Source organism: Marmota monax, unplaced genomic scaffold, assembly GCF_021218885.2.
Source record: "Marmota monax isolate L192 unplaced genomic scaffold, Marmota_monax_Labrador192_F-V1.1 WCK01_AAM20220418_F8-fsc00051, whole genome shotgun sequence".
NCBI lineage: Eukaryota > Metazoa > Chordata > Mammalia > Rodentia > Sciuridae > Marmota > Marmota monax.
In genome coordinates this window covers 9,641,786-9,667,534 of record NW_026695202.1, presented here as the reverse complement: position 1 = coordinate 9,667,534, position 25,749 = coordinate 9,641,786, and the positions used below count along the sequence as shown (strand labels likewise).

Sequence of the window (25,749 nt, the reverse complement as noted above, 5' to 3'; positions counted from 1 at the left end):
AATAACCAGTCGGGGGTCGGGTCACCTCCTTGGCACCACAGGGCACAGGCCGGGCGAGGCAGAAGGGGGCACCTTGGAGGGGCTTGGGGAACGGCAGGTGGCTGTCTTTCGAGTGACAGGGGTTTCCGTCAGGTCCCGGCCCTGTGGGGTCAGGTGCCTCTGAGTGGGTTTCTGGGCCTCAGTTTCTCCATCTGCACAGGGGGGTGGCGAGAACCCTCCTTGGTCTCGCCGCTGTCGGGGGGAGGGTGCCCGCGGCCTTGCTCTTGCCCTTCTGGGTGCCTTTGTCTCTTTTTTGGTGCTGGGTGGCACCCAGGGGTGCTCTACCACCGAGCTGCATCCCCAGCCCTTTTTGGTTTTGATTTTGAGACGGGGTCTTGCTGAGCCGCCCGGCCACCCTGGAACTCGCGACCCTCCTGCCTCGGCTCTGGGGGAGCCCGGCCAGTTTCCTATCTTCTTGGGACTCCCGGTTGGCCCTGGGAAGAGGAGTGTCCTAGGTGACCTGGGAGGGCGTCGTGGGCCGGCCAGACCCAGGCCTGGCTCCTCGCTGTGGGAGGCTCTCTCAGGGTCCCGGCGTCCTGGGATGGGCCCCGGCCATGTGGTGAGTGACACAACCAAAGGCCGTCGGGGCCTGGGGTCTGGGACAACCAGACAGGTCCACGTCCCAGAGTCGCCCCTGAGGACCGGCTGCGAGATCTTGGTGTTTCTCACCTGCAAAATGGGAACCATGACACTGAACGAGGGTCACCGAGGACGGGGCCCGGGGCTCTCTTGACACACAGCTCCCCACCTCCCAGGAGACGCAGGCAAGCAGCAGAGGGGCAGGGGGCAGGTGGTGCCAAGTGGCCACTGTGTGCTGGGCCCATCTCCACGTGCTTCTGTGGGGGAGGGAGAGGGCGTGGCGTGTCAGTGTGGCTGTTCCTTCTGCACCAGCTGCTGGTCCCTCTGTTCATTGCAATCCCCCTGGCTGTCTAATCGTCACGTCCTCAGGGAAGCCCTCCCTGATTGCCTGTGCCTGCTCTGGGCCTCCTTGCTCTTTCCTTATGGCTCCACCACAGCTGCGCACTTCTGTCCTGTTGCTGGCTGTCTGCCTTCCCGCCCCTGTAGAGTGTCAGCTCCCTGAGGGCAGCCTTTTCTGTCCTGTTCCCTGCTCTCTCCCAAGTGGGGCCTGGCATATAGTAGAAGTTCAATAAAATATGGGGTGAGTGCATGGGCGGTCACCCTGCCAGCTGCCCAGGAGGCTGGGCTTCCATTCCCACTTTACATACAAGGAAAGTGAGACTGGGCCGTTTTGGTCAATTGCTGTGGGTGGCCACTGGAAGTAGGTGACAGAGCTCTCATTTGACCCAGGTCAGGCTGACGCCAGCCCAGTCATCTTTGTTGGGGACAGAACCCAGGGCCATGTGCCTGCTAGGTAAGCATGCTGCGCCCAGCCCTGTCTAAGATTTTACTTTTTTTTGGGGGGGGGGTCTGGGGGATTAAACTCAGGGGCTTGGGGAACCAAGGGATGTGAACCACGGAGCCACGTCCTCAAAATTCTACTTTGAGACAGGATCTCAGTAAGTTGCTGAGGGTCTCTAAGTTGCTGAGGCTGGCTTCAAATTTGCAGTTCTCCTGCCTCAGCCTCTGGGGTCTCGGGGGTGACAGGCGGGAGGGTTTGGCCTTGACCTTGAATGCAGAGGCAGGATCACAGGTGGTTCCTGATGGGTTATAGGAGGAGCTTCTGGTGGAAGAGCTGAATCATCTAAAGGACTCAGCTCGCCTGCTCCCTGGCTGCGTGGCCTCAGGCAGGTGTCCTCACCCCCCCAGTACCTCAGTTTACTTGTCTTGGGGGGTCATCTCTCAATGGGCTTCTGGAGGCAGTGGCTTTGAACTTGATTGACAGATTTCTCTCAGGTCCCCTCCCTCCCTCAGTCCCCTCAGCTGAACCACCGCAGTCCTGGGAGGCCTCACTGCTGCCCTGGAGGGACTTGAGATTTTGATTTCTGAATAGGGGACATTTTAAGTACTTGGGACCGGCCATAGTCTGCCCTGCCAGTCCAGGGTCTCTGACATCCCATTCTGCCAACTCCACCTCTTACCTTCTCAGTGGAAAAAGAGAGAAAACCAAAGAGAGAAGACAGAGGAGAAAGTGGTTTAATTGAGCACCTATTGTGTGCCGGGGACTTTCCTGCCTGCATCTCCTCCTGTGGCCACGGTAGCCCAAGCAGCAGGGGAGGTGCCAGGCCACTTGATTCTCGAGCATCTGGGGTAATTCTTGGCAGGGCACAGAGGAGGGAGGGAGAGGGCCTGGCCTAACGGTGTGGGCCTGCTCTAGGTCACCTGGGCAGTGGGCTGCTGGTCCCAGTGCTGCCAGGTCTGAGCTTAGAGTGCCCAGTCCCCATTTCAGGGGCTGGACCTCCAGGGACTGTGGAGCGGACCGACCGCTGCCCCGGCCTGCTGCCCGCCCCTGCTGGCAGCCATGCCAGCCCAGGGAATAGACGGGCCTGTGTGCTCCTCCCTGGGTCTTGCTCAAGACCCCGTTTGTTTGGGGAGGAGAAAGGGGGGTCTGTGGTGCCCAACAGAGGTGGGATTCATGCCTGCCTGGTACTGGCCAGGCCTGGAGGGGAGCCAGCAGGAGGGAGGGAGAGGAGGCGCTGGGTGTGCCTGGGGGGAGGTGGGCGCCCCACCCTCCGACTCCCAAGTGCCCTGTGTGTGGGGGGGCTTCCACTCCTGAGATGGGGGGTGGGTGTTGGGGTCCCTCTGCTCTCTGAGTGTGGGCGGGGAGGCCCATCCACCCACTGAGGCTCCCTGAGGGCTGGAGGCTTGGGAAGAGGTGGTCCCCAAGGTGCAGCGAGGCTGATGGGGCGGGCAGCAGGAAGGCCAGTTCTGCCCTGGGAAGCGCAGCTCGTTCCCGCCCAGGGCCGGGTGCCGCGTCTCAGTTTCCTGAGCTGTGAAATGGGGAGCCGGTGGGCTCCTGGAGGGGAAGGAGTGAGGCTGGGGTAGGAGGGGGAGGGTCCGCACACAGTGAGCCCATGGGCTGTGTGGAGGGCGTGGGGAGTTCTAGAAGCTTCCGTACCCACCCCGCCCCTTGTCCACCCCAGCTCGTAGCTCCGCTAAGCCAAGAGGTGGGGTGCTATGCAGAGCTGCAAGGCAGAGACACAGGACCCCAGGGCTCCTTCGTGTCTCCAGCCTGCTGTGTGACCCTAGCTAGTTTTCCACCCACTCTGGACCTCAGGCTGAGACCCAGCCCCTGTGGTTGAGGATCGTGTCTGAGGCCAGTAGGGGACGCAGACCTTCTCCCACAGCCAGGCTTCTGCCCCGAGGATGGTGGTGGGAGCTCCCCAGGGACCCCGCACCTGTCTCTGGGTCTCCTGAGTGAGCCTCGCCTGCTCTCTGCAGGGGTGACGGGGGAGTCAGGTCAGAGCCGGGTGGCAGCAGTGACGGTGTGGGTCCCCCGGGATCCCTGGGCCTGCCTCGGGGGCCTCATCTGGACACTGGGACTGTTCAGTGCCTGCCTCCAGGTGCTGCCTCCCTCCAGGCCACTCCCCTGCGGGCCCAGTGGGCTCCAGACGCTGGCCCTGGCCTTGCTGCTCCCTGCTGGGCAGTCTGTGCCTTCAGAGGCTGTTGAGACAAGCTGTGGCCTCTGGGGGTCTGGGTCAGGGGACGTGGGGTGTCTGACTGTGCCTACCTACGAGCCCATGGGCTTCGGGGTGGACGCTGGGTCCCGCCCCAGCTCCTCCGCGCTCTGGGGCTCTGGGCGGAGGGAAGCTGTCAGGGCGGCTGCCTCTGCCCCAAGCCCGTGCTGGGCACCTGCGCTTTCCTGTGCCCTCCCTGCTCTCTCCTTCTGATTCAGTGCTGCCATCGGTGACAGGGAACGGGACGGCTTTGGGGATGCGTTCCTGGCTCCACCAAGATGGCAGCTGACCTGCCTGGACACCAGGCCCTGGACTCAGGAAGGAGCCCTGGGGCTATCGTCGGGGTCTGTCTGGGCCTGACCGGGCCCAACCCAAGGCAGGGGGTCTGGAGGGAAGAGGGGTTGGCAGCGTGATAGGGAACCAGGACCCAGAGTGCAGGGTGACCATCAGGGCCAGCTCTGTCCCCTCCACCCCCCATAACCACAGACTGCGGCCCAGAGAGCAGGACACTGGCCCAAGGCACGGTGCAGCGGGTGGCCAGGCTGAGGTGGGCCTGGAGCCAGCCAGCGCCCCAGGCCCGAGTGAGCCTTCTCAGCTGGGCGCCTGTCCGTCTGTCTTGGCCTGTGCTGCGCCTTTGCCGCAGGCTTCGTCGTCTCTGGGCCACTGGAAGGAGCTGGGTGGACCAGTGGCGTGGTGGGCACCGGCTGGTTTTGCTGCATTTGTCCTGTGTTGGGGACCGTGGGGAGGAGCAAGGTGTGACACCTCCCTGGGACTGACCGAGCAGGGCACGCTGCTGCCCCCTGGCCCCCTCCCCTGGGGCCTCACTGGCCTGTGCTCCTGGCACCTGCCGCTGTCCACTTTTCCCACGGGGATTTGCCTAGCCGCCGGCCCTGCGCCTGGACAGGGCCCCCGGTGGGCACCCAGGGCGCCTCCCCTGGGACACAGTGGAGCGGTCCTGAGCCTCCTTGGTGCGGCTTTTCTTTATGGTCATTCGTTAGTGTCCCCGTCTAACTGGGGGCTGCCCTGGTCTTGGGGGTCTGCCTCCAAGGTCGGCGTGGACGCTGGCTTCTCCTCGCAGCTGTGGTCTGAGAGAGCTGGGCATCCAGCCTGTGGGCACCTGGGGACGAGGGCAGGATGTGGGGTCCAGGGCCGGAGCTCCCTGGGGACTCGCCCAGCGGTGCTACCTGCTGGGAGGCCCCAGTATCCCTGGCCATCCCCTGCCTGCCGCAACCCGATCACTAGGCATTGGCCCCCTCAGCACTAAGGGAGCTGCTCTGGGCCCTGCTGCCCAGGTCTCTGGGTGCCCACAGATGTGCTGGCGCCCTCTGGGGCAGGGTGGACACCAGCCCCCAAAGAGGGCGGGAGGGGATCTGGAGGGACCGGAGGCCTGGCCCTGGGGGCTCTCAGCCCGCCTCCCCCGTTTCTCCTGGGCCAGGCCTGGGACTCTCTTGTCCCCTTGGCTGAGCTGGGAATATGTTGGTCAGCGGAGGGAGAGAGCGCTCCACAGGAGTCCTGGGTCTGGGCTTCTCATTCTGCCTGGGACCCGACTCTTGGGCCACCCACGGCATCCAGGGAATCACTTGTTCCTCTTACTTAATGACACGTAGGGACCACGACGTCCAGGGCTGTTCTGAGAACATCACAGAAATCGGCATCCTCACGCCACCCGCGAGGCAGGTGCTACCAGGCCCCCGTGTGCGGATGGGGAGGTAGAGGCCCAGAGGTGCAGCAGGTGCCGTCTGGTCACACAGTGACGAGGTGGCAAAATCAGGATTTGAACCTGGGCCGCCCGCTCCTGCAGCCGCCCTCCTAACTAACTTAGTGCCCCTGGCAATCTGTGATGGCCGTGCTCGGGCAGGCGGGGCCAGCCTGGCCCCTGGTCAGAGCCTCGAGGATGCTCATGAAGAAGGTCCTGCCTGCAGCAGGTGTGGCAGCCGGGATCAGGTAACCCGGGCCCTGCTTGTCATTTCCTGGGCAGTCCCTGACCGGCCGAGCTGTGCGTTCCCCGTCTGTAAAACAGGGCAGCGGTGCTTCTGTGCCAGGCTCTTGTGAGAGTGTGTGAGGCACCTGGGGCCCCGGGCACACAGTAGGTGCTCAGCAGGGCGGGTAGCTGCGATGGCTTTGTGACAGGGTGAGAGGGAGGCAGTTCGAGGTGTGCCCAGGGCAGAAGGTCTGAGTGTGAGCGGCCTGCGGCCAGGAGAGGCCACAGGGGACACACCGGGCAGCTCCTCATCACGGGACACACACCTGTCCACTGGGAGCACCCACTGTGCAGCCAGGCCCAGGCTGGGGACACGGGTCATCTGTGTGAGTCGGTGTGCGTCTGCGGGTCACAGCCGTCCCCGGGGTGCCCCATGTGTTCTGACGCACAGGCCATGGTGAGCCCAGACCGTCTGGGGACTTTTTCTAAAATACGCGGTGACCAGCCCTGCCGCAGGGGCCCACCCCGGCCCAGGTCCCCCGGGATGGGTCAGAGCCACAGTATTTTTCGCCAGCCCTGGCTGCTCTTCTACGGGGACAGCCCCACCAGGACAGGGACCTCGTGTGTCGTGTTCACGGCTTGCCAAGCCGGCAGAGGGCCTGGAGTGCGCGTAGTAGGTGCTCTGTGAGCATTTGCGGAAGAGTAGGTTACCTGATAAATAAGGGCACTTCTAGAAAGGTCTCTAAAACCCCCTCCTCCAGCTCTTATGGTGAAGCTCAGATTCCAGACTTTTCCAGAGCCTGGGCGGGCGCGAACCAGGCCTCCCGGCTCCCTCCCAGGTCCTCTTGTCTAGTGCGCTGGCACACACACCGGTGCACACCCACCAACACACACACACCAACTCACACGCATCCCAACATGCACACACACACCAGTGCACACACACCCACACGCACATACACCGAAACGCACAAACATCCTAATGCACACATATCCCAACGCGCACACCCACCAACATGCACACACCAGTGTGCACACACATGAATGCACACGCACACATACACAACTAACCAGGACCCAAAAGCTTCCCTCGGATGGTCACTCAACTTCCTAGCTTTAAAGTGTCCATGTGTCCAGCCCTGCCAAGGCCATGGGCTGGACACCAACTGGGGCACCTGCTTGGGGCGTCCCTTCAGTCTGAGGCGCCCTGGGCTGAGGCAGGGTCCTGGAAGAAGCCCGGGGAGCCGGAGCCAGCCCAGGCAGACCTCATCTTGGCACATGCCCTGCTGGGTGCCCGGTGGACACGTCCCTCCTCCTGGGCACTTCCTCCCAGTCCCAGCCTCAGTAGCATCTGCCCAGCCTCCTGGTCACCACCCCCACCCTGCACTGCTGGCTTTAGGGGAGGGGGTGGCATTCCTGGGGACCAGGCTCCCTGCCCCCTCCCCCAGGAAGTCTGCCCCAGTGCCCAGGAGGATGGTAATTAGCATGAGGCAGGCTGATTAGCTCAGAAATTAAGTCTGTTTCCCCGGCTCCCGCGCCCCTGATTGAGCAGATGCAGGGTGGGGGAGGGGAGCGGGCTGGGGGCTCGCGTGGCTGTGCGCTGCAGGGGGCGGGGGCAGGCATGCACGTGGCAGTGGGGACCTACTCTCCATCCTGGGGACGCCGGGGAGGTGCACCTGGGGTGCTCCCACTCCGGGCACCACTATGAGTGCTGTGTGGCCCCTTCCTGTCCTGTGGTCACGCCTTGGTAGGCAATCCTGGGTCGTGCCAGGGACATTCATTGAGCACCTGCTATGTGTAGCCACCGGGCACCTTTCTCACACAGCCTTGTTGGGTCTTGGGGACCATCAGGCAGGTTTGGAAGCCTCATTTTCTCAGGGGGGACGCGGGGGCCTAGAGGGTGAGCTGGGCCGTCCAAGGTCACAGAGGTCAGAGAGGCCAGGCGGGTGCAGGCCCAGCATCTCGTGCAGCCCTGCCCTGGGCTGAGGGGCATCCCGCGGTCAGGGGGTGGTTGGCGCAGGTCTGGGCACCAGGGCGGGCGAGACCTCTGGCTTCTCGTTTGCTCTGAGGGGATCCGTCGTGCACCTTCTCCGGCCGTCGCGATGACAGTCGTGGTGACGGCAGTGATGTGTGGCCGTGTGCTTGCTGTGTGCCAGGCGGGTGACACGTGCTTTGCATGTGTCCTTATTTCACGGTCACAATGACCCCACGAGCGCAGGGTCGATGCCTTCAGTCTCTGCACTGGACGTCTCAAGGAGCTGGGGTTCAGCAGGGTGGCCTGGCCCTGGCCTGGTGGCTGGTGAGAGTGTGGCAGGGCCTGATCCCTTCACTGTCGCTCTCTGGGGCAGACCGTGCTCTGGCACACAGTAGGGCTTCAGCAGAGGTCAGCACCCTGACCCCTGGGAAGCCTGCGCCCACAGCTGCCCACAGCTGCTCACAGCTGCTGTGCCTGGGCTGGCGGGGTCCTGGGTGCTTCCTCCCAGAGCCACGTAGGGTCTCACTTCTGTGCCGTCGTGTTGCGGGTCCTGAGCACCGTGTCCTCCGTCAGTGCTCTGTCCCTGTAGGGTGACCCTCCAGCCTCGTCCTCCTGCTTGGGCAGTGCCTCTGCTTCCCTGGCTCTTGCCAGCCATGTGCAGGACCCTGTCACCATCCTCCGCTGGCCCTGCCTCTGGCAGGCATTGGTTGTGTCACCTGCTGGCTGGCCTGTCCTTCGGGGCGTCCCTCTGTCCCGCCCTGGGCTCCCTCCTCCTGCACCTGTCTGCTCAGGTGGGTGCCAGCTGCATGCAGCCTCCCAGGCAGTCCTTGGGGTCCCCGACAGCCCATCCCCTAGGTCACCAAGCTCTGCTCTCTCCTCCTGTGGCTACCCCCTCCTGCCCTTGCCTGTGTCCAGTCACCATCACGGGCCAGCACAGTGGCAGCAGTGCCGACCCCGCCCCTGGTTCCTTCTGCACCCTTCGGCTGGTGGCAGCTCCTCAGTGTCACTGCTCCCCACTGTCCTTGGGCCCAAATCCAGAATCCCTCCTCTGGCTTCTGAGCCCTGCCAGGACTGGGCGCCTCGGGCTCTTGCCTGGGCTCCCTCCCCTCTCCCAAGCCGTGATCCATTCCTCCTGGCCCTGTTCCAGTTCCTCAAAAGTGCCACCTTCTGGGGACCATGATTGCTTGCCACTGCGGCCTGGGGTAGACGGCCCCAGCCCTGCGCTCGGGACCCCCTTCTTCTCCCAAGGGTCATCCAGGGCAGGGCTTGTGCCCATTTTGCAGACGTGAAACCTGAGACTCGTGAGCTGAGCTGGCCCCAGGTCTCTCTCGTTCTTGCCTGTGCCCGCCGGGGTGTGCATGTGTGTGCCCACGTGTGTGCCCACGTGTGTGCCCACGTGGCAGGCGCTGCCGTCTGCCGTCTGGGAGGCCGTGTTTGGGCTGGGATCTGAGCCGCCTCCTGCAGGGGAGGTGGCTGGGACGGTCTGTGGGGCTGAGCCTGCTCCTCTGTGGGACGGGGACGCTGCGTATGAACATGTCACAGCCCTGGTCGACCCTCGGGACCACAGGCTCCAGGTCCCCTCGCCTGTTTCCCCTTTGCTTCAAAACAAACACCCGCGAGCCCAGACCACGCATCCAGCCGAGGCACAGATGGAGCCGACTTGGAATTAATTAGTCCTGTTGCCAAGGCAACCGGGACCTGGACCGGGATCCAGGATCGTCTTCTCCTGGGCCCACCCCACCCTCCCAGCCCCTCTCCTACCTCCTCCACCACGTCCTGAGGCCCTGGCCCGCCCTCTCCCCCGCAGCAGCCGGGGAACCTCGGGGACTCTTCCAGACTCAGGGAGGCCCTGGTGGGGCTAGAGTCCCTGCGTGGCCACCCTTGGCTTGGTAGATCCTTGGGCAAGTCCCTGAAGCCCTGGGCGCCACCTCCGGTCAGTGGACTGAATGGGAGGCGGGGAAGACCTGCCTCGGGCCGTGGGCAGGGGAGCGGTGGCCCCAAATGGAGGTGTTGGGGACACAGTGGCATCCGTGGGCTCCGAGGGCTCTGCCATCTGCACAGTGATGGCGGCTCTGCTGCCCGCGTGCCACTGCCCTACTCCTCCTGACCTTGGCCTTCACCTGCTGGGCCACCCCTCTGAGCCTCGTCTGCACCGCGTCACCAGGGAGCGTCCCCCACCCTTGTCCTCTGGCCTGTCCATTAGTCCACCCGGCAGCGCCGATTCTCCCCCGGGGCCCTGGCCTGGCATTTGGTTCTCTTGACTCCGCTTCCTTGTCCGTGACCGCCCTGCGGTCCATGGGGAGCTGGGAAAAGGCCCCTGGTGACCGCCAGCTGCTGCTTGTGCCTTTGCTGGATGCAGGCTGGGGGGGTGTCCTGCGAGGGGCTCTGGGGACGGCCACAGGGCTGAGTGTGGCCCCAGCCCTGTCACCTCCCCTCTCCAGGGAGAGCTCGGCCATCACCCCCAGGAGCTCGGCCAGATGGGCTCGGGGCTTGGGGCGGCGGCTGGCCCAGCAGGCCGACCTCTATGGCGGGCGTGGGCGCTGTTTCCTGGGCCTCGCTGGGCGCTGCTGGCCACAGCCAGGTCTTCAGAGGCCAGGGCTCGGCTCTCCCTCCCTGTAACCTTGGGGATCCCCTCTCCTGCCTGCACCTCTTTTCTCTACTGAGAGATGGGGACCGTGGAAGGTGTCCCTGGGACAGTTGGGGCCCCAGCTCTTCATGCCTTGGTCCAGCAGAGGGGACACTTGTGGACAGTTTCTGTCCAGGGTCCTTTCTGAGCGATAGGATGTGGGGGTCCTCAGGGGTCAGGGACACCTCTAACACCTGTCCTCTATCTTTTGGAGCCCCCGATGCTGGACTGAGCACACAGGAGTGCCCTGGGTTGGCAGGAGAGGCCCGGGCAGGCCCTGGCTTCTCAGCTACCCTCTGCTTCCTCTTTGTGAGCCTCGGTCCCTCATGTCACCTGGGCCTACTGAGGCATCTGTCGAGCTTGCCATCTGGGAAACCTCTGAGAGGTCTAAACCACGGGGGCAACTGGATGCCCACAGGGCCGGGTCACGTAGGAGTGCACATCTGATCGGAGGAGGGCAATAGGGCCTGGTGGGGCCTGTGGCAAACTCCCGCCGTCGGATCTGTCTGGTGGCTTCGAAGCTGGGACTTGCATCTGTACCGCGCTGTCCAACAGGACGGCACCACGGCTGTGTGGAGCTGCCAGCTTGCCCCAGAAGGCCCACTCCACAAATGGATTAGCTGGGGGGAGGCATTTAACTCTCCTTTACATAATGACAAGGGCTAACATCATTGAGGGCTTGTTCTGCGCCAGGAGACAACTAAGCACTTTACTCGGATTATCTCGCTTGATCCTCACACCAACCCCGAGGCGGGCAGTGTGCAGTTGCTCTTCCTACTCTGTAGAGGAGGCATTTAAACCACAGAGAGGTTAAGACTGGAACCCAGGGTCACACAGCTGTCGGGAAAGAGCAGGCCTTACCCCTGGGCCTCTGGCTCCTTAGCCGGGGGCTCTTCCCTTCAGCCTCCCCGGGCAGGTGGGGGAGAGGGAAGGGACCACCCCCTGCAGGGGAGACCCATCTGCAGCTCTTCAGGACTCTCAGCCCCGGGGAGGCTGGGGGAGGGAGGAGAAAGGAAATTAAGCAAATGAAAGGTGTTGTGGTGCCGGGGCAGAGGGACTTACATTTTATGAGCCCTTGACGTTTGTGACCATAAGTAAGCAGGACTGTGTGCCCCTCGTTTGCATTAGAGGGAAGACGGGCAGCTGGGTCACTGGGGGACCTCCCGGGGCCTCCCAGGCAGGGGTCTCCACCCATCGAGGCCTCGTTTGGGCTGGTTTTAGGTGATCTTCGGACCCAGCGGGGCCCGGGTCCCTCAGGCTCGCCGCTGACCCCTGAGGCCTCCTCTCTCCCACGGGTGCCCATCAGCAGAGACTTGACCCTTAGATCAGAGGCTGCTGTTCTAGAAACTGCCCCGGCCTCCCTGGAGAGCACCTGAGGCCTGGGACCCCGGCTTTGCCGCCCGGGGCTGTGGGGTCGGGGCCTCGGCTCTCTGGCTCTCAGGTCCCTCGTCTTCAAGATGGGGGCGCCGATGGCTCCAACCTCCCTTTGCCTCCCGTCAGACGCACCCTCCTCTGGGGACACTGGGGCAGCCACAGTCCCTTTGCTAGTGATTCAGCTCTTTGGGGACACTTTGGCCTGAGAATAGAGGATCCCTCCTCACAGGGGGCCCCACCTGCCTGGTCACGCTGCCCGAGGCCCCACCGCTCCCCAAGTATGGGTCTCCTGCGCGTCTGCCTGGGCACTTCCGCTGGGCATCACCAGGCCAGCCTGGCCCTTGTGGTCCCCGCACACCCCCTAGGGCTCGGCAGGAGCAGGCTGTTACACGCCTGAGTGGCTGGACGCTGGGCCCGAGCTGGTGTCCAGCAGGTGGAACTGGAAGCCCTTCCAGTGCGCTGCGACTTGAGGCCACACCCCGATGGCCAGGTGGAGGCGTGGGCAGGCGGACCCAGCCCCCGCTGGTGTCTGTCCCTCCAGGGGCTGGGAGGCTGCTGGGGACCTCACCAGCGTAGCAGGAGGGGAGAAGGGGCGCTCTGGGGGGCCTGGGCACCCGCAGACCCCAGGCTCCCTCCGTCCTGTGGGTGACAGCTCGGGCGACAGGGCCTCTCTGCCTCCTCAGGGCTCTGGCTCTCGACTCGGGCCTGGTCAGGAGGCCCTGCTTGTCCCCCTGCACTTCCCCAGTCCTGGCCTGTCCAGGTGGCCTAGGGTCTCCTGCCTCCAGGGCTGGAGGAGGCAGCTGGCTCTGCTGCTGTCCCCAGGCTGTCATAGGGGTGACTGTGGGGGCCTCCTCTGGGCACAGGTGAAGCCAGATGACCTGGGGGAAGGGGGGTGGGGAGAGGCCAGGAGGGGCCAGAGGGCGGGGGGCGGGGGAGACCTGCAGAGCGTCAGCCTCTCCCTGGGGGAGGCTCTCTGGGGGTAGGTTGAGGCCATTCCCTGGGGAGGACGGTGACTCCCTCCTTCCCTTCCTCTCCCTCCCTGCCAGGTGGGCTGGGCTGAGGACTGGGCCTTAGCGGGCAGAAGGGTGGTGACAGCCCCACGGTTGGTGGCCTGGCCCTGGGCAGTGGTGCCCGTTTCTCGAGGCTGTGGAGAGTGCAGAGGCCCTGCACACCTGCCTCTCTCCTTCCCCAGGTGTGCCACTCGGGCTGGGGGAGGGGGCAGAAGTGGGCAGGTGGCAGGGCCACTGTGGGCCAGTGAGCTCATGCCTGGGCCCCAGGAGCTCAGGGAAGGTGTGGAGGGCAGGCAGCTCCCGGGCGTGGCGAGGGCAAGGGTCGCCAGGTGCTGGGGCTCCCCAGTGAAGGAGCCCGGTTCCCGCCACCAGGAATCCCTTGGCCGCAGGGAGGCAGGCTGGGGCTGGAGGGCTTCCTGGAGGAGGTGGCTCAGCACCTTCCAGCAGCAGGGAGCAAGTCCAGCCCCTGTGGCCAGGGGTGTGGGGGGTTCAGGGTGGACAGAGGGGGAGGAGCTGGGGAGGTGGGGAGGGGCCCAGAGCTAGGGGAGGGAGGGAGGGAGGGGTGGGGCAGGGCAGAGGGGGCTCCTGAGCAAGGAAGAGCCAGGGCTCCAGCGCCAGGCCGGGGCCCGCGTGGGTGTGTGTGCATGCGTGTGTACACGTGTGTGCATGTGCATGGGTGTGTGCGTGCGTAGGTGTGTGTGCATGCGTGTGTACACGTGTGTGTGTGCGTGTGCGTGGGTGTGTGTGTGTGCAAGCCTCTGGGGCGCAGCTCCCCCAGGGGGTCGTCCTGACCCCAGTGGTGCTGGAGCTGGGTTTGCAGTCACAGGGCCAGGTCAGATGGCCAGTGGCTTCCACGGTGAGGACCAGCAGCAAAGGGGGGCGCCCGGGCTCCAGAGCTGGCTTCTGCTTCCGGCCGTTTCCTCCAGAGGCTGTGCAGAGGGTGGGCTGAGGCTGGGCACTCAGGGGCGGTGACCCACTAGGCTGCTCCACAGCTGTCCCCCCAGACAGTGGGGCACAGGGGGGCTTCCTGAGAGAGGTGGCATTTGACTGAGGCTTTGCTGTCCGGGGTGCAGGGTGTGGCAGGTGTCTGGGGGAGGGGGTCCTGCGAAGCTCCCGGCTGGCCTGGGTGACCCTGGGGGGCCAAAGGGAAGGTCACAGCCGGAAGGGAACGAGTGTCGCGAGCCAGTGAAGTGCTGGGTTCGTAACCCCGGGGCCGTACCCTCGCCCCACTTGGGCTGTGTGGTCATAAGTGGGGAGGTGCCAGGGGCCTGCCTCTCGAGGGGCTTGGGGCTAGAGGAATGTCCTGGGGGGCCCGGCCCAGGTGGTCATCCGCTGTGTCACTGCCTTCTCGTTTAACGGACTGCGTCCCTAGGGACCATCAGGGAGGATGGCTCAGAGACACTGTGAGGTGCCTGAGGCCACACAGCTGTGACAGGGACAGGGCAAATTCAGGTTGTGCCGGGGCCTCAGAGCCTGTGTCCTCCCAGAATGGCTGTGGGTGCCACCCCAGGTGCACCTTCCCTCCCACTTAGAAGGCGCTGGACCCCACACCCCAGGCCCTCCTCTGTCAGCGGCCCCAGGAGGCACAAGAGGCCCGAGACTCCAGGAGGCTGCTGTGTTGGCCCCTGGTCCAGGCAGGGCCCTGGCAGGAGCTGCGGCCACTCTCTCCCTTCCCCTGTCCCTGCGTGGGCCAAGGGCAGGGCTGGCGTGGGAGCCGTGGGCTGGTTGACTTCCTAAGGGTCATAATGACACCGTCAGGACCCGAGGCCTGGCTGTCATCAGGGGTGACAGTGAGCTCACTCAGCGCGTGGGGAGGTGGGCAGTGGGCAGGCCAGCCAGAGTCAGCGCCCGGGGGCTGCCTGGTCCTCCTGCCTTTCCACGTCCCTCTCCCTGGGTGCCTTCTGTGCCAGGCTTCCCGCTGGCACTGGGGACATGTCACATGGTGCTGTCCTGGCCCTCCCCTGGGAACTGGAGCAGGGGCTGCTCTGGAGCAGTGAGTCGCACCCGAGGTTCAGGAGGCGTCACCTGCCAGTGGGGACCCTGGACAGATGTTGAGGGGGAAGCAGCCCCCGAGCGGCCTTCTGGGGGCTCCTGCTGGCTTCCGTGCAGCGGGACTGGCCAAGATGGAGCCTCCGTGGGCGACCAGGGGAGCAAGGCAGTGGCCAGTCTTGAGAGGCAGAGATGGAAGTGGCAGGATGGGGAGGCCGGTCCTCCCCTCACCTCCAGGTGGGAGGGCAGGAGTTGAAGGGGAGGCTGGGGTCCAGGCCCGAGCCACCAGGTTAAGGTGGTGACCTTGACCGAGTGGGGACACCTGGGCGGGAGTGGCCTGTCTGAGCCTGGAGCATCCAAGGTGGACCTGTGGGGGCTTCTGGCAGGCGAAGGCCGGAGGCCGGGGTGGCCAGGCCGAGCGGGAGCCCACCTGGAGAGCCGGACAGGAAGAGGTTTTCCGGGAGGAGCCAGGGCGTGGCCATCGGCTCGGTCAAGGTCCTGCGGTCCCTGGTCCCGGTTTCCTCTCCTGTTGCTTGAGGGAGCTGCCAGCTCTGGAGGCCTCAGGGGATCGGGGCGCCTGGGCGAGGGCCTGGGGTCCTGGCAGGCCAGCAGCCGGGTGCCGGGCTTGGGGAGGAGGGTGGGGGGCATCTACTGAGCACCTTCTTCCGCTGGTGTCTAGGGCGGGGCCACAGAGGGAGGCCGCCACGGTCCCCGCCCCTGTGCTCACGTGGGGGGGCTCCCAGCAAGCAGGAGTGTCACCTCACCCTAAGCCCACACAGTCTGAAAATGGGGACTGTCATGGGAAACGGTCGGATGCTTTCTTCTACAAAACAGTTCACAGGACATTTCCCTACGGAGCCGAGCTCCCAGTGCGTTGGTGACAGGCTCCCGCGTGCCCAGTCCCGCGGCCCACGAGCTCCTGTCTCCTCCTGTCCCCTCTGCCGTGTGCCTGAGCCTGGGCCAGGGGCGGTGGCTAGTTTCGTAGGTGTGTGTTAAACATGAACCTTCTGGTGTCGGGGTGCAGTTCCTTTGGGGGTCCCCCGCCCCCTTGGGTGGCAGCAAGTTGCTGAACCTTCTAAAACCCACCAGCCTCAGGTGTCCAGGGGGCCGGCCGCCCTCTGGCCTCTCTGCTGGTCCCTTATGGGCTCCGTGGGGATGTTGCTGACCGCAGATGGGACCCTCATCCTGCTTGTCCCCTGAGCTCGCCGCCCTCCTGCTGGGTCTCCCGCCCCTTGGTGACGCCCCGCAGGCCGGAGACTTTGCCGTCCCCAGAGCCAAGCCCAGGGCCTGTGGGCAGTGGCCACACGAGGCTAATGTGCCATTGCGAAGGGACCCTGGGCTGTGTTTCCGGCCTCCGGGCAGATAGGGAAGGGCTTTGCTCGGGTCCCCACTGCCAGTCAGAGGGCCTGAGCCAGCTGGAGGGACCCTGCGTCTCAGCTCCTGCCACCTCTTACTGTGCGTCCTCGGGAGAGTAGCTGATGGCTCTGGGCCTGTCTCTGCCCCCTCCCGGGGGCTCTGGCCTGTCTCTGCCCTCTCCCGGGGGCCGGGAAGTCGCCCGCTCACAGGGCCGCGGCAGGGTCTGTGAACCCCCAGGCCCTCGCTGGGCTCTGGCCCGCGCCCCCCCCCCAGCTCTCCAGGCCTCTCTCCTGGCTGCCAGAACTGAGCACGGACGGGTTTGACGCCCAGCCCCTTCCATGTCCCAGCCGTGTCCTGGCGAGGCCACGTTCTCTTTCTGTGCCTGAGCAGTGGCCCCCTGACCCTGCTGTCCAGCCCCGTGGTTGGCTGGCAGGGATGGACCCGGATGAGGACCGGGTGTCATTTACAGCCTGCAGAGCGCAGCTCCCTGGTGTGTCCAGGGGCCAGACCCCGGGGAGTCAGGGAGCCTGAGGGAGAGCAGGGGGCGGGCCTGCAGGGGGGCGGGCCAGACCCTCCAGGGGACCGTGGGCACCTCCACTGGGTGCCAGAGGGAGGCCCTGGCTGGGGGCCTGGAGGGGCAGTTTGAGAGGCGCTCTGGGAGCTCAGTAGAGGGACGTGGGACCCCAGGAGACCCTGAGAGGCAGCTGCTGTGGTCCAGAGAGGAGCCGCTGGTGGCTTAGACATAAGGGCAGCAGGGGACACGCAGGTGTATGGCCTGGATGGGTGTCAGGGTGGACAAGGCGAAGGCGGTGTCAGGTGTGAAGATGCCTGGGCTGAAGCACAGAGAGGTTTGGTAAAGGACCCACAGTTGCACAGCCTGTGGGCTGGAGCAGGACCCAGTCCCAGGCCAGGAGGGGGTGGCAGGGCCTGCTGATGTCCATGAGCAGGGGCAGGAGGCGGGTCGGCCCCAGGTGGTGGCGGTGTCTTTGTGCTTCATTCTGGGGCTCTCTTGTTGCCAGGCTTAATGGAGACTGATCAGGTGTCTGCCGGCTGAGGGGACAGCCGTTCTGTGCAGCTGCAGCACCGTAGGGCAGGGGCGGGCGGCTGGAGGGACGGGGAGGAGGTGTGGACGCAGCAAGGTCAGTGGACAGCCCGGTATGGCTGCCCTGGAGGTGCCCATGGGGGGAGGTGCTGAGGACCCAGGTGCCAGCCAGCTGCAGCCCCCTTGCCCACCCCAGTCCCCCCCGTACAGGGCAGGTTGTTCAGAGGTGGCCGGCACAGGACACAGCCCGAGGCTGGGTTGGCCTCGCTGTGACTGGGTGGCCACTAGAGTCTGCCCTGGCGGCTGTGGGTCCCTTGGCCTCTCTGATTTGCATGTGTCCACCTGCCAAGCCAGTGTAGCCCAGAGACACTGGTGTCAGGTGACAAGGTGGCACGGAGCCCACAGCCCAGGCCTCCAGGTCAAGTGGAGGCCGCTGGGGAGGAGGAGGAGGAACCCCAGAAACAACAGGCGAATTCTCCTGGGAAATGGGGACAGGGTCATGTGAGTGCAAGAAAGATGCACAGAGACAGAGGGGACAGAGATGGGGCAGGGTCACCTCGACCAGGCCGTGTCTGGAGACTGTGCTTTGCCTGATTTTCACCAGGTAACCATGCAGGAGGCCCAGAGAGGGTGAAGTCTCAACTCAAGGTCACACAGCAGCTGGCACAGGAGCAATTAGACCTGCCAGCTCTGGGGTCCGGCGCTGCCCCCTCTGTGAAGCAGGAATGTGGTCGTTTATCAGGGGAGTTTAATAAGGAGCGTCTTTAATGTAGGCAGCAGGCCCGTGGTAATGAGGGCCCTGGATTAATTCGGAAGTTAATGAATCCGCAGGTGTGTCTGAATGATTAATGGCCCCCGAGGCCCTGGGGGGGCGAGCTGCCGGGATGGAATATGGATACTGCATTCCGATGGGAGTCGGATGAGTGGGAGGAGCAGGGGCCTGGCCAGGAGCAGAGGGTCCAGACGCTGGGCTCCTGAGCCGCGGCCGAGAGCGCTCGTTGCCTGGGGGTGGTGTGGGGCCGGTCACTTCACCTGTGCGTCCCTCTCCTCATCCGCAGGTCGGGTCTGCAAACCACAGCCAGCTCCCCGGACCCTGAGGACGCAGGGGGCCGAGCCCTTCACGCAGGGTGGGCCGCGACGGCCCCTTTAGAAAAGAGGGTGGGGTCAGGATCGAGGGCCAGGGAAGCTCAGGGGAAGAAACGAACGTCCTTGACCGTGGACGGCGCTCCCCAGTGGACGCGGTCTCTCCCAGGCCCTTGGCTCCGAGCAGCAGTTGCCTGAGGCGAAGGGGATGGGTCCTGGGGACACTGGGCTCCGAGAGGGCCGAACACGCCCAGGCCACCAGGTCCCCAGAGCCAGGTCTGCACCCTGCCCTGGGGTGGAGGCCACGGCGCTGGCCCTCCCCTGTGCCCAGGCGCGCCCACGTTGTCCCTGTGGCGATGCTGAGAATGGGGTCATCTCCCCGCCCTGGACGGGGGAGCCGTGGGGGTCGGGCCGCTCTAGCTGTGACCCTCGTCCTCCCCAGGTGTGGCGGCCTGTGGGAGCTGTGCGGGGCCTGCCCGGTCAGGGCTCCTTGCTGGCCACGTCTGACGGCCCTCCCTCCGGGGCTCTGCGCTCCTCCCTTCAGCTCCGCGCTCTGGTGGGGCCTGGTCTCCGGGTGGCTCGCACTGCCCGCCGGTCCTGCCCTCCATGAAGCCGTGCTCCAGCACATACAGATGTGAGATCAGCCACTGGTCCTCAAGCTGGGTGGGGGCCGGCCCAGTGGGGCAGGCCTGCAGCGCTGGCTCACGTCCTGTGGCCCAGAGCCCTCTCCGAGGCCGGCCTGCTGGCCTCCAGCTCTCGGCTCCAGGGGGTGAAGAAGCGGGTGAGCTGGTGCCTTCCGGCCCACGGCTCTGGCCAGTGAGCAGGCCGTGGCCAGGTCCCACCCTCGCTGGCCCCGGGAGAGCCAGGGAGATCCCTCTTCTCTTGTCCTCGCCAGGTCCCTGGCCTGGGCCCTGATGGCCTCCCACGTGGCCATCTGCGGGGCCCGGAGCGCTGCGTTGTCTGGCGAACCATCTCAGCCGTCGCGGTCAGAGCACAGAGGGCCCGAGGGGGGGCCGTGGCAGGGCCGGGGCTGAGCCCCCGCCTCACGCTGCCCAGGCCGCCCGGGCGCCCGCCCGCCTGAGTATTTATAGTCCCCACTGATCTAGATTAGCACAGGGCCTGCTCCCGCCTTGGCAGCCTCAGATCTGAGGACGGCTTTGAACCCGCCGGGGGGGCTGCGGAACCAGAGCTCAGTCCCACGGGAGGGGTGGACCTGGCTTCTCAGCTGCCCCTTCCCGGCTGCGGGGCTCACGCTGGGCTCTTGGCCAACCTGGGCTGGGCGTGGTCACCCTCTGGTGGGCGCAGCGTCTCTGCAGTTTGCTGTGGCACCGCGCCTTGCTTCCCGCCAGCTCTGCAGGGAGACCGGGCACCTGGCAAGGGGTCGGGGCGGGGGCTGCGTGGTCTCTGCAAGCCTCAGTTTCCTCATCTGTAGAGCGGGCGGACCCCCACCCCGTCCTCAGTGCTGTGAGCCGGGAGTCACTGTGCACACTCACCTCTCTGTGGTCCTCGTCACAAGTGGTCCTAGAGCCTGGGGGACTGGGATGCTGTCTGCATTTGACAGCTGAGGCCAGAGAGGCCTTAGGGACGGCATGTGTCACCAGGGCCCCGCTGCCTTGGGGCAGAATCCGGCTCCTCCAAGTCTGAATGCGCTCTCTTCCCAGGCCCCCTCCCCAGGGCCTGCGGGGTCCTTGGGGTAGGTGGGGCTCCTCACTCCCTCAGTGTGGCCCCTGCCCCTTGGTCGCCTTGGGGACAGTTCCACTAACTGTGTGCTTCTCTTCCAGAGCAGAGACGACTGGCCACCCTGAGCGCAATTCAATTCAACAGACATTTACTGAGTGCCTACTATGCGCCAGGCCCTAGGCTAGGCACTGGGGGGGTGCAGAGAGGGGGTCCCGTCCTCAGGGAGTTTGGAGGGGGCGTGCAGAGACAGGCAGGGCTCCCCAGCTCAGCTCAGCACGGAGGAGTGCAGGAGGCTGGAGCCGCAGGGACGGGGCCCAGGGCCTCCCTGGGGACCTCTGCTCCTCCTGGGCTCCGCGTCCCCCCTCGGGAAGTACAGGGAGGAGAGGTGGGCGAGATGACTTCTAGGACCTCCCAGGACTCCACGGGCCAGGCCCAGGGGGCGGGCAGAGCAGGGAGCCAGCGCTGTGGCTGCAGAAGGGACCCCCGGAGGCTGCTCCCAGGAGAAGCTAGGTCTGGGCCCTGGGGGACGGGGACAGGGAGAGATGACCTCCAGGCCTGGAGGACGTGCAGCTGGGCACCCCTGGGACTTCACAGGGGGATGGGGGACCCACAGAGTGAGCTTAGAGAGGGCGAGGGGTGGAGGCCACGTGCTGGGTGCGAGCTCCCTCCTGGGGCAGTGGCAGCCTGGTGGGCTTCAGAGGGACACTCAGGAGCAGGTGGTCCTGCTCGGCCACACCCTTCTCCTCTCCTGGGAGCACTTCGGGGTCTCGCTCCGCAGAGCCTGGCAGTCGAGTGGCTGCGGGGGCCCTGCGTCCTCACTGAGGCCCCGTAAGGTGGGCATTAATGGGCCCCATCCACCAAGGCTCAGGAAGGGGGCCACCCACGCTTCTCCATGACCTCTTGTGGGGGATCTCTGATGTAGGGGCCTCTCCCTCCTGCCCACCCCAAGCTTGGGGTCGGGGGGCTCAAGGGAAGCACAGCCGGGTTTGGAGGTCAAGGTAGAGAGGTCCCCAGAGTCCTCAGCAGGACCCGAGTGTGTGCCCTGTGGCCCTCCGAGGGCGGTCAGGTGGCTCCTTCCTACTGTACAGATGAGCAGACTGAGGCTGAGGGTCACGTGCTAGTTCAACTCAAGGGACAGCAGCCCAGGCTGGGACCCTGTCTCCTGGACATCCACCTGAGGCTGGAGGGAGGTTCCCGCTCCCGAGCCCTGTGTGGAAGCTGACGTCCACGGCTGTCACCAGGGATGGAAGGGACCGAGTGGCACTGAAGCCCCAGAGCCGGGTTCCAAGCCTCACTTGCTCCTGCGTGTGAAGGGAACGAGCCAGGGGTCACCTGAGCCTCGGTTTCTTCACAGGGCAGGTGGCCTGTCCATTCACTCATTAGCAGATGTTTATTGGGCACCTACGGGACCTGGTGCTGGGCTGTGGAGAGGCAGGGCCCTGCCTGGGCGGACTCCGTCCAGGGGAGCAGCCGTCAGGGTTCTGGAGGAGATGGAGGAAGGCTGGGGGCTGGGGTGCCCCCAGGGAGACCCTCACCAGGAGAGCTGGCTCTGGATGCCCTTGGAATTGTCCCCGGCCAGCAGGGGGTGTCCCGCTCAGACTGACATTCTAGAAAGCTCTTTCTCTGCTAGGTTGGGGGTGGAGGCCTCAGGATCAGAGGCACAGAGACCCATGAGGGTGCCGGCGGGGGGGAGAGGGACCAGGACAGGAGCAGTGGGCACGGTGGGCACAGAGACTCCCAGGAGTGGCAGCTGGGTGCTGGCATGTCCCTTGCTGGGACCGAGCGTGGAGAGGAGCAGGCAGGCCCGGGGTGGGACGTTGGGACCCTGTTTGAGGGGAGCTCCAGGGGCAGCTGGGCCAGGGGATTTCAGCTTGGGAGGGCAGGAGGTTGTGGGGGGTGCGGGTTGGAGGAGGCCACAGCCGGGAGCCCCTCAGCCAGGCTGCTGCTTGGGCCCAGAGGGTGGGGAAGCCAGGGAGCGCGTCCCCAGCCCCGCCAGGGAGCATTGCCCGGGGAAGGTGCCAGGCCTTAGTCCAGCAGAACCCAGTCCAGCCGAGGAGAAGAGGCCAGGAGGGGCCGGTGTCTGTTCGCATGCATAACGCGGCTGAAGGCAGGGAGAGATGAAAAGGAATCACCGTACATCAGGATCTTGTTATTCAACCTAATTTTCAAAGGACCACAGCTGTCGCGCTGAGATAATCCATTAATTATAACAGCCATTGTGCTTTGGCAGTGGGAGAGAGAACCGAGGCCGGGGACAGGCTGAAGGCAGCAGGCCTCTGTGGGCCTGGCCTCTGAGAAAGGGCAGGGTCAGAGGCAGAGAGGGGTGCCCTGCCCCCAGGACCGGAGGGTGCCATGCTCAGGGCCAGGTCCCCCCTTTCTTGCTGTCATTGTAAGAATATGGGCAATGTGGCCCTGCTGCAGGCCCCGCAGGGCTGCCCCTGGCCCTGGGCCGCAGGCTTGCCAAGCTAACTGAGCAGCTACTACGTGCCAGATCCTGCTCGGCCACTCCTCCCTCTGGCTAGGGCCCCTCTGGTCCCATTTTATAGGACAGGAAACTGAGACTCAAAGAAAGGGAACTAACCAGGCCCATGGTCTCAGTTGGGTGAGCTGGACGTAACCCCTGCCCTTCCAGGAGAAGGTGAGAGAGGACAGGTCCTGCTGGAGGGGCCACCTGAGTTGGTGCAGGTGGGAGCTGTCATCATCCCGGCCTCGGGCTCTGTCCAGCCAGCAGTCACCACAGTCACCGTGGCCCTCCTATGCTTCCGGGCCCTGTCCCCCACAGCACGAGGCCCTGACAGAGCCTCCTTGTTCTCTGAGCCACAGCTGCAGCCCCCACCCCCAGGCTGGCCCGGGTGCCCTTCAGCAGGGCTGGCCGCCCCCGCCCGCCCGCCCCAGAGAAGCTGGTTTCAGGGCCAGGAGAGTGTATGGGACCCTCCAGGGCAGCGCCTGTGCTGGCCCCAGTGACCACCTGGGAGGAGGAGACAGAAAGCGGGTGGGCTTTGGCCCTGGGCAGGGTTTCTCGGCCTGACCAATGGCCTCGAGAGGGTGGGGCCAGGTGGTAGCCAGCAGGTCAGGTGAGCAGTGCCCGGGGACACTTTGGTACAGGCTCTGTGGAGGAGCCAGGCCTCGGGCCTCCTGGAGTTCCTGCAGCCTTGACAGGAAGCCTGGGGAGCCGTGTCCAGCAGGGACCCAACTTCACACCGCAGCCCAGGAGAAACTGCCTGGTCCACCTCCTGGCCACTGTAGGTGGCCCTGGCTTGGGATTCTTCCCGGGGGCCTGCTCAGAGCCAAGAGGGGCGAGGGCAGGTCGGGGCAACGCCAAGTCCCACAGAGGCCGGGACTCAACTGACCTTGAGGTCGACCCTAGAGCACTTGAATCTGGCTCATCATAGAGACCCCCCAGGATGACAAGGTCCAACGGAGCTCAGAGTCACAGCCAGGCAGGCCAGGGGCTCAGGAAGGAGGCCCTCAGGTCCCAGGCCTCCTCCAATGGGTGGAGAGTCTGAGTGTGTCCACTCCGAGGTCCCTCTTGCTGACCTCACAAACCCCTGCACCCAGGGCCAAAGAGGAGGATGGCCCTACCTGCTCCGTCCTGCAGAGATGGAGATGGGGACAGCCACGTCCTCCAAGGTCATCAGTGGATTCCAGAAGTGGGGCTTTTAAAGATCAAACCTCCCAAGTTTTCAGTAGTGCCAATTAGCTCAGAGTAGCTCCCAGTCACCGTCGGGGGGAGCGGGCCTGTGCCACGGCCCCTGCGTAGCGGCCGGAGACCCCCGTTTCCTCATCTATAAAGTAGGAACACAATAGTTGTGACCCTGGGATTGAGGGACAAGCACCCAGGCCCCGCCCCCAACCTCCCACACGCCCGGCCTCTGGCGGGGCCACCTAGCTGGCCACACTGAGGTCACCCCGCCACCCGGAGCCTCCACTTCTCCCCAGGGGGCCCCTAGACACACGGCTGCTGCCTTGGGCCAGGCCCGAGGGTGTGGGAGGCAGGGAGACGCCCACTTGGGGACCCTGCAGGGGGAGCAGGCGGTGGAGCAGAGCTGGGAGGGTGGGCCTAGCCGGCGCCTGGTACACAGTAGGTGCTCCATAAATGTTTATTGAATGAATGAATGGAGGCCATGCAGGCAGAGGCAGCCGTGGCGCGGGCACTGGTGAAAGCAGGCCCAGTGGAGACTGGTGAGTAGTGCCCAGGGGTGGCCACCAGCCAGCGGGGGAGGAGAAGGCCATCGGGGAGAGGGCAGGGGTCAGGAGGCGCAGGCAGTGGGCCAGGGTCCTGGGAGGAGAGGCCAGGGCCCAGGGGCGGGAGGCAGCCCCTCCACAGGCTGCAGGGTGGCACCTGGGTGGCACCTGGGTGACCTCGCCTGTCCTCCTTGGTGAGGGCAATGAGCCACGGCTGAGCCTGGCGGTGGTGGCCGGGGACCCTGCACGGGGTGCGTGCGGATCAGGATGGGCCCCCCACAGGCTGTGGCGGTGCTCAGCTGAGCCCAAGCCCTGCAGCCTTCTCTGGCCACCAGGGCCTGGATGAGACTCCATGCTCTCGACGGCCGTGATGCCCTGGGAGCAGGCAGAGGGGACACAAGGGCCAGATGAGTCTGGGGGACCCAGTGGGCAGTGGACAGAGGCCTTGTGGGCGGCCCTGGCCAGCCAGGGATCCACGTACACTTCTGCTGTCCTCTGTGCGGATGAGGAAACTGAGGCCCAGAGAGGTGAGGCACTGTTGTGCCCAGGGCCACCGCGACAGGCACGGCTGCGTCTCTGACCCTGGAGGGTGCCCTTCCCGTGGTGGCCCACCGTGCGCCAGCCAGCGCCAGGCCCCCACTCTGCTGTGGCTCCGGGTGTGGGGACCCAGGCTCAGCACACTGTGGCCTCTCCAGCTGGGCCTGGCCGCTGTGGGTGCCGTCCCTAGGCCCCTCCGAGCAGACGGTGGCTCGGGCAGCGCCCGGCAGTGTGCCCTGAGCACCGGGCAATGTGTGAGGTGGGTGGCCTGTGGCTGGCAGGTGGCATGTCCCCAGGCCAGAGCCAGCCGCTTTCTGGCTTCCTAGCCGGGCCTGGTGTCCGGGTCCCCGTGACGTGGGTGCAGCCAGAGCCGGTGGGTGCCGAGGCTCGGGGCAGAGCCCAGCTCCCTGGAGACCCGCAGCAGCCGGCGAGCGGCTGAGGCTAATGGGACGGGATAGAAGGGGGTGGACGCGACCCAGCACCTCGGGTGAGACCTCACAGCGGGGCCAGCGCTGCCCAAGGACGCTCTGAGGGCGCTGCTGCCTGGCGCTGTGTGTGCAGGGGCCGGGGTGTGGTTGGCATCTAGGACAAGGTAAGGACACCGGCTGGCGCACTGCGCCGCATTCACAGAAGGGGAGCCAGGCTGAGGGAGGCCAGGCTCCCCGTGCAGATCGCGGCTCAGACAGGACACCCTGCCGGGAGGACCTGGGCGGAAAGCCTGGCCCGGCCCGGCTGGACCCCAGGGCGGCGGGGCTTGGCACCATGGCCCAGGGGGAGAAGGCGGAGGACGCAGGCTGTTCAGCTTGGGCGAACAGACTGAGGATGGGGGTACTGGACAGGAGTACTGGCCTTGCTCCTGGTGGCCCGGGACAGCAGCTAGGACCCCTGAGCACGGGAGCCAGGCTGGCTTTGTAATGGATGAAGTTTCTACCAATCAGGGCTGTCAGGAGGGATCAGTAGGCTCAGAGCTGACAGCCTTGTCCCTGGACGTGAGCAAGGGGTGGAGTGTCCCTTCAGGGATCCCACAGTCCGGTGGTTTCCAGAGCCCAGGCTGCCGGGTTCTTGGCTGTGGGGTCTCGGGCAGGTCGCTGTACCTCTGAGCCTCAGTTCCCTTGTCTGTAAAGTGAGACGTCCACGGGGGGTGGTAGGGCTCAAAAGAAAGACCCAGCACGTTTCTTGACTCACCAGAGGCACCCATCAGTGGCAGGCTCCTCCCTGGACATTCCACATCCTGACCGTGGAGTCAGGGTTCGGCTCCCCCCTCACCCTGGCCCTGAGCGCTCATTCCACACACCGTGTACCCAGCACCTGCTAGATGGTGGACCCTGTTGTTGGCACGAAGTTACAGCAGTGAGCG

At 65.3% G+C, this 25,749-nt stretch overlaps 1 protein-coding gene across 4 annotated transcripts in view; it reads left to right on the top strand.

The window, feature by feature from the left end:
• Elfn2 (extracellular leucine rich repeat and fibronectin type III domain containing 2) overlaps positions 1-25,749 on the top strand; it is a 44,043-nt gene that overhangs the window by 10,577 nt on the left and 7,717 nt on the right. Inside the window, exon 1 of one of the 4 annotated variants that reach the window (XM_058574151.1) lies at positions 22,633-23,852. The exons of the other annotated variants lie outside the window; for them this stretch is intronic. The gene's annotated coding sequence lies outside the window, so the exon portion shown is untranslated. Of the gene's footprint in view, positions 1-22,632; positions 23,853-25,749 lie in introns of those variants that run through there. 4 annotated transcript variants of the gene reach the window in all.